Source organism: Podarcis bocagei (assembly GCF_964188305.1).
Source record: "Podarcis bocagei genome assembly, chromosome: 17".
Lineage (NCBI taxonomy): Eukaryota > Metazoa > Chordata > Lepidosauria > Squamata > Lacertidae > Podarcis > Podarcis bocagei.
The window spans coordinates 3,997,574-4,010,203 of NC_138143.1; positions in this window are offsets into that span (position 1 = coordinate 3,997,574).

Sequence of the window (12,630 nt, forward strand, 5' to 3'; positions counted from 1 at the left end):
ATAAGGTAAAAGTACATAAAACATTTAAAAATCATATTGTTAGAAAAGCATTGTTTAATGTTTGGATAAGATATAAGGATTTGTTAGAAAAGAAAACCCCAAGATGGTTGTCACCAATGGAAGCGAAGGAACAGAAAAAACTCAATATGGAGGCCAAATGGCCGAAGTATTGGGAAATTCTGGAGCAAGAGGGAGATAGACTAAAACTGCAGAGCTTTGAAAAATTAAAAAACAGAGTGCGAGGCTGGCTCCATTATTATCAAATAATGGAGGCATATAATTTGGACAAAAAATTAGGCTTCCAGGTGGAAAAATCAAAATTGGAAACAGAATTGTTAGACCCCAAGGTTAAGAATTTGTCAAGAATGTATAACTTGCTGTTGAAATGGAATACTCAGGATGAAACAGTGAAATCTGCTATGATCAAATGGGCACAAGATGTTGGACATAATATTATGATGGCTGACTGGGTACATAACACCAGTCAAGCTTGCAAAAATCTACCATTTGCCTGATAACAAATGTTGGAAATGTAATGAGACTGAAGGTACATTCTTTCACCTTTGGTGGGCATGCCCAAGGATTAAGAACTTCTGGGACATGATTTATAATGAAATGAAAAAGGTATTTAAATATACCTTCCTGAAGAAACCAGCCTTTCTCCTGGGCATGGTTGGCCAATTGGTGCCAAAGAAGGATAGAACTTTTTTTATGTATGCTACAACAGCAGCAAGAATACTCATCGCAAAGCACTGGAAGACAAAAGATTTACCCACCCGGGAAGAATGGGAGATGAAGCTGATGGACTACATGGAATTGGCGGAAATGACTGGCAGAATCCGAGACCAGGGAGAAGAGTTGGTGGAAGAAGATTGGAAAAAATTCAAAGTATATTTACAGAAATATTGTAAAATTAATGAATGTTAGAAGGATGCTGGAATGAAGTTACATGGTTTTAGCAGAAATGTTATAAAGAACTAAGTAAAAATAGATTGTTAATGGGCCAAAGTGTAAAATTTAAGGTCAGATTGTGTTAAGATAAATTATAGAACAAAAATTGAGAAAGATGGAAAGGATTTGCTGAAATAGCTAATTGAACAAGAATACAAAAAAGGGAGGTGTGAGGAGGTCGATGATACAAGTAAATGAAAGGTAGAGATATAGAGATATTGGATGTGTTTTTTGAATGTTTTTGCTTTTCTTGTTGTTTTGTTGTATTGTTCTTTTTTTTTGTTTTTCCCCCTCCTTTTTTTTTGATGTATTGTGAACTTTTTACTGTTTTTTTTCTTCTTTTTTCTGTAACTATTAAACTTTTAATAAATATCTTTTAAAAAAATAATGTTTGGATAAGATATAAGGATTTGTTAGAAAAGAAAACCCCAAGATGGTTGTCACCAATGGAAGCGAAGGCACAGAAAAAACTCAATATGGAGGCCAAATGGTCAAAATATTGGGAAATTCTGGAACAAGATGGCGAGAGAATATAATTGCAGAGCTTTGAAAAATTGAAAAACAAAGTGCGAGATTGGCTCCATTATTATCAAATAATGGAGGCATACAAATTGGACAGAAAAGTTGGTTTCCAGGTGGAAAAATCAAAATTGGAAACAGAATTGTTAGATCCAAAAACCAAGAATTTGTCAAGAATGTATAACTTGCTGTTGAAATGGAACACTCAGGATGAAATGGTGAAATCAGCTATGATTAAATGGGCACAAGATTTTGGACATAACATAATGATGGCTGACTGGGAACGGTTATGGACCACAGGTATGAAATTTACGGCATGTAATGCCCTAAGAGAAAATTTAATGAAAATGATTTACAGGTGGTACATGACACCAGTCAAGCTTGCAAAAATCTATCATTTGCCCGATAATAAATGTTGGAAATGTAATGAGACTGAAGGTACATTCTTTCACCTTTGGTGGATGTGCCCAAGGATTCAGACATTCTGGGAGATGATATATAATGAAATGAAAAAGGTATTTAAATATACATTCCTTAAGAAACCAGAGGCCTTTCTCCTGGGCATGGTCGGCCAATTGGTGTTAAAGAAGGATAGATTTTTTTTTTAATGTATGCAACAACAGCAGCAAGAATACTCATCGCGAAATATTGGAAGACACAAGATTTACCCACCAGGGAAGAATGGCAGATGAAGTTGATGGACTACATGGAATTGGCGGAAATGACTGGCAGAATCCGAGACCAGGGGGAAGAGTCGGTGGAAGAAGACTGGAAAAAGTTTAAAGACTATTTACAGAAATACTGTAAAATTAATGAATGTTAGAAAAATGTTGGAATCAAGTTATATGGCTTTAGCAGAAATGTTACAAGGAATTAAGTATAAATAGATTAATAGAGCTTTAAAGGGAAAATATGGTTAGAATGTGTTAAGACAATTATAGGATGGAAAACAGAGGAAGATGGAAAGGAATTGCTGAAACAATTAACAGAAGTGGAATACAAAAAGGGAGGTGTGAGGAGGTCGAGGAAATAAGGGAAAGAAAGATAAGATGTTGAAATTGGATTGTGTTTTAAATGGTTTTTGTTTTGTTTTGTTTTGTTTGTTCCTTTTTTATTGTATTGTATGTTTTTTCTTTTTTGGTGTTTTGTAGTGTTGTGTTTAATTTGTTGGAAAACTAATAAATATTATAAAAAATAAAATAGAAATCAACACAAGCGAGGCTTTTCCCACTGGCAACTGGTGCCAAAGGGTTCACGTAACTGGACCCTGAAATATGCTCATGCTAGGGCTCTGGCATACCTCCAAGGGAAGAAGGCAGCTCCAGACCGTGGTTCAGCCGCCGCCTTTGCCCAGCCAGGGGGCATCTTGCTGCCCTAAGCAGCTGTGCCCCCCCCCCCGCACAATCTGAGAGATGCACTCCAGCCACAGAGATAACACTCAGGCTCAGCCATGGGCATAGCCAGGATTTCTTTTTTTGGGGGGGGGAGCCAAAGTTGTTGAACATTTTTAGGAGATTGCCGCCCCCCCCCCAGTTGTTGAGCTTTCTTTGGAAAATCATGGGTAAATATACCCCCAAAGAGAAAGCATTACAGGGGGCAGGCTTCTGCTGGGAGAGGGGCAGAAACTCAGTTAACACAGTACTTTCAATGCTTCTCAATAATTTTGTGGATCTGGGGGGGGGGGACTGCCCCTTGTCCGCCCTTGGCTATGCCAATGGGCTCATCCCTTGAAGGTATCTGCACATGTTTCATGGGTTGATCTCTAGCACCCGCCACAACATTGCAAGGGGTGTGTGTGTGTCTTTGTGCCCTCTTGGATCGCACACACCACCTCTTTGGAACCCTTAAAAGTAGTGCAAGAGATTGGGTTCCTTGTGGAGCTGAGATGACCATAGGACACCCACATTTGGTACAGGATGCTAATTTTTAATGCATTGCTCTTGGCCGATTATGGAAGAGACTTGACTACGTGGTTTCAAGAGCTCATTGAGCTTCCAAGGCACTCATGCAAATATAAGCTGGGCAAACACACACACACACACACACACACACACACACCAGCAAGAAGAGGAACCAAAGACACTTCTGTAAAGTATATTATGGATCCTACCCCACCCAAGCAGCCACTACTCATCAGTCCTGATTTATAGAGCTTCTTTGGTGAGCACTCATTTTGAGAAATCATTTTCCTTGTGGTGCAGAAAATAAACTTTAAGGAATGCCTTTCAGCTCCCTTCCACCTTATGGCAATCCACGGAGCAGGTAAGTCCCTCTATGGCATGGGTAGGCAAACTAAGGCCCGGGGGCCGGATCCAGCCCAATCGCCTTCTCAATCTGGCCTGCGGACGGTCCGGGAATCAGCATATTTTTACATGAGTAGAATGTGTGCTTTTATTTAAAATGCATCTCTGGGTTATTTGTGGGGCATAGGAATTTGTTCATATTCCCCCCCTTCAAAATATAGTCTGGCCCCCCACAAGGTCTGAGGGACAGTGGACCGGCCCCCTGTTGAAAAAGTTTGCTGACCCCTGCTCTATGGAAAAGGCTTGGCAGGGTGGGGTGGGGGGTGCTTAGTAAAAGAGATGCATGCAGTTCCGAGGTTCTATCGATAGGTGGCCCTCTTGACTCCCTTCCCAGCTCCCCCTCCCCCCTCTTTCCCCCACTGCTGCTCCTCCTTCAAGCAGCACAGAAGAACTCCCAGCCTAGGGACCTGGCTTCATATTTTCCCCTTATTTGGAGAGTTTCATTTCTTTGGGTTTTTAAAATAACCAGCCAGACCCTCCCCAGGGCCCTGGGGGAAAGGGATATTGCAGTGGGCTGCGAATCAGGGCAGAAGGGTGTCAGTCAGCTGAGGAAGGAGCACTGGGGATGGGGGGGTGCAAGAAGGCTATGGCTTGGTTGGGGTGGGGGCAGTGCGGGTGTGTAGCAGAGCAAGGGGGAGCCCAAGCTGTAGGAAATTAAGGCTGAAGCAAGGGTGGTGGGCCGAGGTCTTGGAGCTGGTGTTCGAAAAAACAACAACTCCTTTTACTCTGCATGACCTAATCTGGAATAAGAGTCATCCCACCCCCACCCCACCCCTATTCTGCTCTCCTCACCAGGCTTAGGAATCCCCACTTTCCTCATGAACATGCTTTGAAAGCGTGAGAAAGCGACGGTCTGTCCCTGTCATCCCCCCCACCCCCAAATATTTAATAACCCCAATTGTGTGTGAAGCAGCGTAGTTCAGGGGAGCTCTGGGCTAATTGAAGGATGCAGCACTGGGAATATTTATTGCCTTCCTATCCCATCTTTCCTCCAATAAGCTATTTTATCACCACCACAACCCTACAAGGCTGAGAGGCAGGGACTGGCTCAAAGTCACCCCATGAGCTTCAGGGCTGATTGGGAGTGTGCATGTTTTGAGTCCTGGTCTCCTAGGTTCTAGTCCGACATTCTAACCACTACACTGCATGGCAATCAAAGGTTGGGGATGTCCCACCTGTTTGCTCATTTTTCCTGACACCGGTGAGACCAAAAGCCCATTCACACAACCGCTGACGGCCATGACGGCCATGCTTCTTTTAGTGCCTCCAGCACAGACTTTCTCCCACACGGCTGCAAGCTCTGGGCTGCCTGGGTAAAAGCTGGCCATTTCCCACCTGTCGCCCAGCCACCAGGGGCTCGGCCAGCTTTCTGAGCAGTTGTGACGGCATGCCAAAAGCGGGCGCAGGCTCATCTTAGCACACAGCAAGAGCCGCCTTTCACTCAGCCAGTTCAGCCTAGGGCAGCGTGGCAGGAAAAGTGGGCCTGTCATGAGGTAATCTGAGCCAGCTGCCTCAGGTGGCTTGTGAGGGGGACAGTCCATTAAACAGCAGCAACATGTCAACGGTTGTTCTTATGCTTGCATTTTCTTGGTGAGTTCTGTTTGGCGTTCCTGCCCTCAGGCACCAAAATGCCTCAGGCTCTCTCTGCCAGAGGGGCAGCCCCCAGAGTGAGGCAGTAGGTTTGGGATGCCATGAAGGACAGCAAAGCAAACCACACTCCTGGTCTGCTCCTGTTCATTTCGGTGAGGCTCATGCAATATAACCTCCAGGAGGATGTTTGTGGCCGTTCCCAGAGGCATCTGGCTGGCCACTTCAGAAACAGGATTTGGGCCTAGAAGGGCCTTTGGCTTGATCCAGCAGCCAGGGTCTCCTTAGCCTCTTATGGATTGTGCCCTGTGTTAATAGTGGGTGTCAGGGTAGGGTATGTGGACTTTCTGCCTCAGGCCTGCAAAAAAGTAAGGGGTTCTAGTACTTCCCCAAGAGATTTTGGCAGCCCCCAACTTCCATATTAGTACCTTTTTGTTTGCACTTTCCTTAGGGTGGCCTACATGGCTTCCCCTTTCTTTTTACCCTCACAACAACCCTGTGTGGTAGGATAAGCTGAGAGGCAGTGGATCATCTAGTAAGCTGAGTGAGGCATTGAACCTGGGGCTCCTTGGCTCTCGCTTGACATACTAACCAAGACACAGTGGCTCTTCCTCTCTGCCCCTCGCTCTTCTCCATGCACACAGATGGAGCTATGGGACAGGAAGGCTTCTAAGCTGTGGCGACGCACCTTGAGGACATCACTGGGGATTCTGTGCAAGTGAGACTGTAGTTGCCAAAAGACATGCGGGGTCTTCCTTTTTCTTATTTTTTTAATGTATTCAGCGATGCTTTAACATGTCACAAAGCAAACCGGCATTGAGGACATGTCTTTTCATCCTTCCTCCTTCCCAGGACTTTCCTAGGGCAGCGTAATTCAGAACACATTATACGTCCTAGAAGGAATCTTAAAAGGAAAGGGACCCCTGACCATTCGGTCCAGTCGTGGACGACTCTGGGGTTGCGGCGCTTATCTCGCTTTACTGGCCCAGGGAGCCGGCATACAGCTTCCAGGTCATCTGGCCAGCATGACTAAGCCGCTTCTGGCGAACCAGAGCACACACAGAAACGCCGTTTACCTTCCTGCCAGAGAGGTGCCTATTTATCTACATGCACTTCGTGCTTTTGAACTGCTAGGTTGGCAGGAGCAGGGACCGGGCAACAGGAGCTCACCCTGTCGCGGGGATTCGAATCACCGACCTTCTGATTGGCAAGCCCTAGGCTCTGTGGTTTAACCCACAGCATCACCTGCATCCCTAAAAGGGATCTTAGGGACATCCTTATAGCATTTGGGATTGGCATAGGAAGGATGGGTCACTTGGTCTAGAACAGAGTCCTAGGTTTTTACATTCTCATCCCTTGTGCCCATCCCCACCACCAACCCTGCCTATATTATTCCACCTGCCCAATCTCCCCCCTTCTTTCTGATGCAATATACTTTTGGAATGTACACACCAAATGATACTCATTCTTTCCAGGGTAATCTGCAATAACAATACTTGTACTATATTCACAATTCTAAAGCACATCAGAACCCCTTGACTGGCTCACACAAGCTTTTATGCCAGCCTTCACTCACCTGCCCCCCCCCAGTTGCTTTGGACTGCAATATCCATCAGCCCTGCTACCTGGAGCCGAAGGGAGTTGTAGGTCAAGACATCTGGAGGGCCCCAGGTGTCCAATGGCTGTTTTGTGGATTAATTAGCTGAGATTATATCACCCCCTCCAGGTTGCATAGCCATGATTTGTAATGTGGCTTCTACCCTTAATTGTGCATTTTAAGAAGGAGGAAAGTCCTTCTTTAATTGTGAACATATAGGAATAGTTAATGACTTTTCAGGGACTTCTAATAATGCAATCCTATACTTGTCTAATCATCAGACAAGTTTAATGAGGCTTATTTCCATGTAAATCAATATAGGATTGCAGACTGCTTGACTGCAATCCTAATCCCATTTACCTGGGAGTAAATCCCAATGAGTACAGAAGGTTTTAATTCCAAGTAGACATGGTTACTGTAAGGCTGTTATCCTATGGTATGCCCAGGAATAATCCTAATAGAATAAAGTGGGATTTATTTCTGCATAAACGGCATAAGGTCATGCTGGTTTTTGCCTTACATTATCTTGAGCAAGCGCCTGTGAGTATGCGCTGAGAACTAGGGGTGGGGGCTGTACTCTTTAATTACCACAATTGTATTGACACATGGGTGGTGAACAAGGATTAAGTGAGACTGCATTCATACGATAGGCACAAAATCACACCCTTACGACTTTTTGTTAATTCATCCAGAATAAATATCACCTTCTCCTGATTAAATGCTTACAGTCACTAATGGCCATTAGAATTGCCACTTGACTCCTGAAATAATATATTTAATTATAATAACATTTAAGCTATGTATGGAGGTTATTGTTTTTGTTTGTTACTATGTTATGTATTTTTGTGCTTTGATACTGCAAACCACCCTGTGACCCTTGGATGGAGGGTGGTGTAGAAATTCAATAAGTTAAATAAAATATGTATTAAAATTGTTGGTGGGAAAAACAATTTTCACACTTGCCAGTGTGGTGGAGTGTGTTAGCCTTCGAGCTCAACAATTTGGGTTCCAATCCCCACTGAGCCAGAGAGCTCGCTGTGTAGCTATGAGCTTCTGCATTTCAGATTAATCTGCTTTGCAGGGTTGTTACGAGGATAGGATGGGATAACACCATGTGCACCACCATGAACTTACTAGGGAAAGGATAAATAATATAATACTGTACAATGTATTACATTACAATTCCAAGCAATGCAATACAATGTAATACAGCTTCCAGGATGGTGAAGATGACAAGATGTTTAAAACGATGCTCAGGGGTAGCTAATTTGCTCTAATGTGTATTCTTCTCCCTTGTTCTCACCCGCCACACCCAGTTGTGGCTGACACTCAGTGGTGTCAGAAACCAACCTGGGGCACAATCACGAGCCCATAATTGCACATTCCCCATCACACAGGAAAAAAGTGACCAGAAACTTCTGCATTTTGCAGCACCATCAGCCTCGAAGGCACACACCCAGAAATTGCTTAGACCAGATGACACACTTTTGTATTCCGAATCAGATGTGGTTAAAGAGGTGCTAAGAGGTGGCGCTTCTCCTCCCTGAGAAGCAGCCTCACTGTGAAACGATGCACTGCAGCCCCCTAAGGTGGATTTGGGGGTGGTCCCCTTAAGGACAGCAGAGTGAGAGCCAGCAAAGTTCCCACCCGCGGAGGACAAAATCCGCGGGGAAATTCTCCTGCCCCCACCTCACTAAAATAGGCAGGGGAGCCACCACTTCGACAGTCTGCAGGGCTTCCGAGAAGACTGTGCCCATCTGGATTTATTTTAGGAGGGGCAGGATTCATGTTAGGGGGCGCAGAACCGAGTAATATGCGATGCCATGACTGTGCCCCATGTTATCTAGTGGGGGCACTTTGAGGGTGGCGCACGGAACCTGCGCGGGTCTGTTTCGATTTCCTGCTTAACAAGAGACTTCCCGACTTTCCCCAGTGCTAGTTATCTTCTGATCTACTAATCAAAGGCAAAAAGATTTTGGTGGCTCTGACTGTGCTGCAAGAACCACAGGCTCACAAGCTCCAGACTCGTCCTCCCAGCCCGCCTGCCGAAACCTACACAGATGCAACCCAGGCTGGCAGCAAGTTGAACTGCAAAGGCTGTTGGGTTTAACCAGGGCGTGCAGGTAAAGTCACCTGAATAAAGCGGTTGCGTCCATCGCCCGGCCGAGCGGGGTGCGGTGGAATGGGCGGGTTACCGCGTTTCTGCACTGAGCAGGAGTTCACGCGGGTGGCCACTTATCTCGTGTCTGTTGTACCTGATGCGTGATGCACAGATCCCTTGCCCCTGGCCGGATGATGCCCAGGAACCAGCTGAGCAAATGGTTCTACTGGAAGGGGAGTGGGGAGGTTCCGTGCCGCTGGTCCACCCAGGACCTTGCCCTCCACATCTCCCTCTCGGTCACGCGAAGAGGCCCCCTTTTGCCCACTCAGGGGGCGATGGAGGGTGGGACCCGGGCCCAGGAGGGGGCGCTGCGAGGGGAGGAAGGCCCGAGACCCCGCTCGCCTTCCGCTCTTCTGCTTAGCAGCGGACCCCTTTCTTCTCCGGACGCTCCCGCTCCCCTGCTCCCTCTTCCGCGCAGCTCCCGCATCCCGACGTGCCGTGCACGCGGGTCCCTCCGCCGCGTGTCCTCCTGGCTCCCCGCCTCGGCTCTTCTCTGCTTAGGCATCCCGGCTCTCGTGCTCCCCGCCGACGCCTCCTTCCTCGCTGCGCTTCCCGGCCTCCCTCCTCCATCCCCAGCCTGACTTCCCTCCCTTTCCCCGCCTGGTCCACCTTCCGCCTTCCTCCTTCCCGGCGCCTCCTCGTTCCCCCGCCCGTCCAGCCCCGGCGGCGCCCGCTCCCTCTGGCCCATCTCACCTCTCCGGACCGGCGGGCGGGCGGGCGGGCAGGGCTGGTGCTCCTGCCTGCCTGGGACGGGACGGGGCGGTGCGTGCGTCTCGGGCCGGAGCTGGGCTCGGAATGGCCGGGCGGCGGGCGGCGGCGGGGAGGACACCGGGCGGGCGGGCGGCTCAGCAAGCCTTAATTGGTAAAGAGCAGAGTCGACGGGAGGAAGGAGGGACGGGGGGAGGCCGGTGGCAGCAGATGGGGGGAGCAGGAGGAGGAGGAGAGACCCAGGCGCCGCCCCGGGGGGGAGCGCAGAGCGACGTCCACCCCGGGGTACAAGGGTTGCCCCTCTAGAGGGCGCCCCACGGGGAGCGCGCCGGTCGTTGGCCCTTTGCCCTCCACTGCAAGCGGGGCGTGGGAAGCTCAGCCACGGAAGGGGCATCCTCCTCCTCCTCCTCCCACTAGGGGGCATCAGCCGCCATGTGGGGAAGGGGACTGGCGAGCGGAGGGCTCAAGCAAGGCAAAGCGGCTATGTCAAGTTTGTAGGGCTTTGGACATTGTTGAAGGGTGGTAGGGGGCACAACAGACAGATCTGCCCCACTCCCCAGGGGCACAATTCACAGAGCTGCCCTCCTGCACAAGCCTCCTGGAAGTTACCCCGTGGACACAGGAAGAGCCTCCTTGTGGCAATTGGCAGAGGGCCAATAGGACTTGCCTCCTCAAGCCCCCAAATGACCCCCTACCTCTAGGCCACCTCCCTCACCCCAAATGCCAGGCAGACCACCGCAAGCCCCCTTAACCCCCATGGCCATGCCCACATTGACCCAGGGATCTTTCCGCTTAGTCATGGTGCCACTCTGTGCCCCATCACTATGGGCTGGGCATGAATCATGGGCACAGAAGGGGAAGGAAGAGGGTCAGCTCGTGAGGGACGTGGGGCACGGGGGTAAGGAACGGAGACAGAGGGGGCAGGAAGTGTCAGGAAGTGAGGCATGGCAGGCCTGGGTGTTGAGGGTGATAAGCTGCTGCTGCGAATGGCCGCAGTCAGGATGGCTGAGTGGCTGGCATGGCTGATAAAAGACTTGAGAGAGAGAGAATGACAAGGGTTATAACAGGCATGGCCAAACTTGGCCCTCCAGACGTTTTGGGACTACAGCTCCCATCATCCCTAGCTATTAGGACCAGTGGTCAGGGATGATGGAAATTGTAGTCCCAAAACATCTGGAGGGCCAAGTTTAGCCATGCCTGGGTTATAAGAATACATAATTACTTATTTGTAATAGATGACATACAAAGAACCCAGAACTATGTCTAAAAATCGGCAAACCTATCAACTTAAAAAATGGCACATGATTTGTTATCCACTTGAGTGAGTGGATGTATGTCTACAGCTGAGCAAGCCTATATGCATTGGAGTTCCTATGCGATGCGTTTGCCTGCTCCATGGCATGTCTGCGTAGGTGTTTATGCAGGCACTTGTGTGGTGCAGCTTGTGTGTGTGCACATGTGTGTCCGCAGCACAGATGCATGCTTTAGGCTTGTACTATATGGAACATGGAACCCTGAGCTGCACACCCAGTGTGGGGCAGAGAGAGGTGATCTTCCGAATCTATTTCTTGAAGGCAGAGCACATGAGAAAAGCAAGTGGTCTGCTGGATCCCATATTGAGGGGAGATCTGGAAATTGTTACAGGGGCCATTGGTGGCCATTACTGAGCAAGATGGGCCAATGGAAACTTCCTATGTAAAATGAAGCACAATCCATTGGGAAGTTCTCTTGGAACAGCCTCCTCTTGAATCTGCTCCTTTGCTTAGAAAAACTTCCTGGTGGGTTGAGCCCCAAGGGCCAGGTCTACCTATCTGTCACCCTTCAAAGTGTCCAAAAGTGGCTTCCTGAGGGGGCCACTCTTCTGCCGGCCAAGCAGCAAGGCTCTGGCTCTGGATCTAGTGGCAGGCTGCAGCCTCGCTGCCATATACTCCCCACACCTCAGGATCCTCTTCATATGAGGATGATTAAATTATTTATGTACGCAACAACAGCAACAGCCAGAATCCTGTATGTGCAGAAATGGAAGGAAGGAGAAGTTCCAACCAAGGAAGAATGGATCTTAGAACTAATGGACTAGGCAGAAATGGCAAAATTGACAGCAAGAGTAAGAGATCAAAACAATGAACTTTTATTGAAAAGTAGAGACCTCTTTTGGACTATTTGAGGAAGTATTGTGGCCAAATGAAGTCGTGAGCAGGATTGAAAATATATGTAGGAGAAGAGAAATGACAACAATTGTAATAGAGGAAATAAGTAGGATATATATGTGCAACATAATGCAGCAGAGAAAGGAATTAAAAACATCATGGAGGTAAAGATGGGAAGTCAAACCGTTAAGGGAAGTATGTATTAAAGTTGAAGTTGATTTGTTAAAATTTCTGAAATTTAATAAAATTTGGGGGAGAGGCACAAATTGGCACACAGGAAATGACATGTGATACAGGAGGCTCTATGCAGCACGCACTCTGCAGCCGTTCTGCAGAGTGCCAGGATTGTGCCTATGGCAGTTTCACAGCCTGGCCCTCTCCATGGTGACTCAGGAACAAATCCAATGGATTTCAACAAATCCATTTCAGCCTTAATGAACGAAATGCTTTATATTGCTTTAATCTACCTCTTTGTCACAATGAACTTGGTGAGTTGCGTTGGACCTGCTCCTATATGTTCAACTCACCTAAGCTCATTGCAACAGAGAGGTAGAATAAAACACGCATACTTCAGTGGTGTGTGCACACTGGACGAAGACAACCAAGAGCAAGAGTGTGGAGCTGCTCCTACTGACTCAGACCGTTGGTCCCTCTACT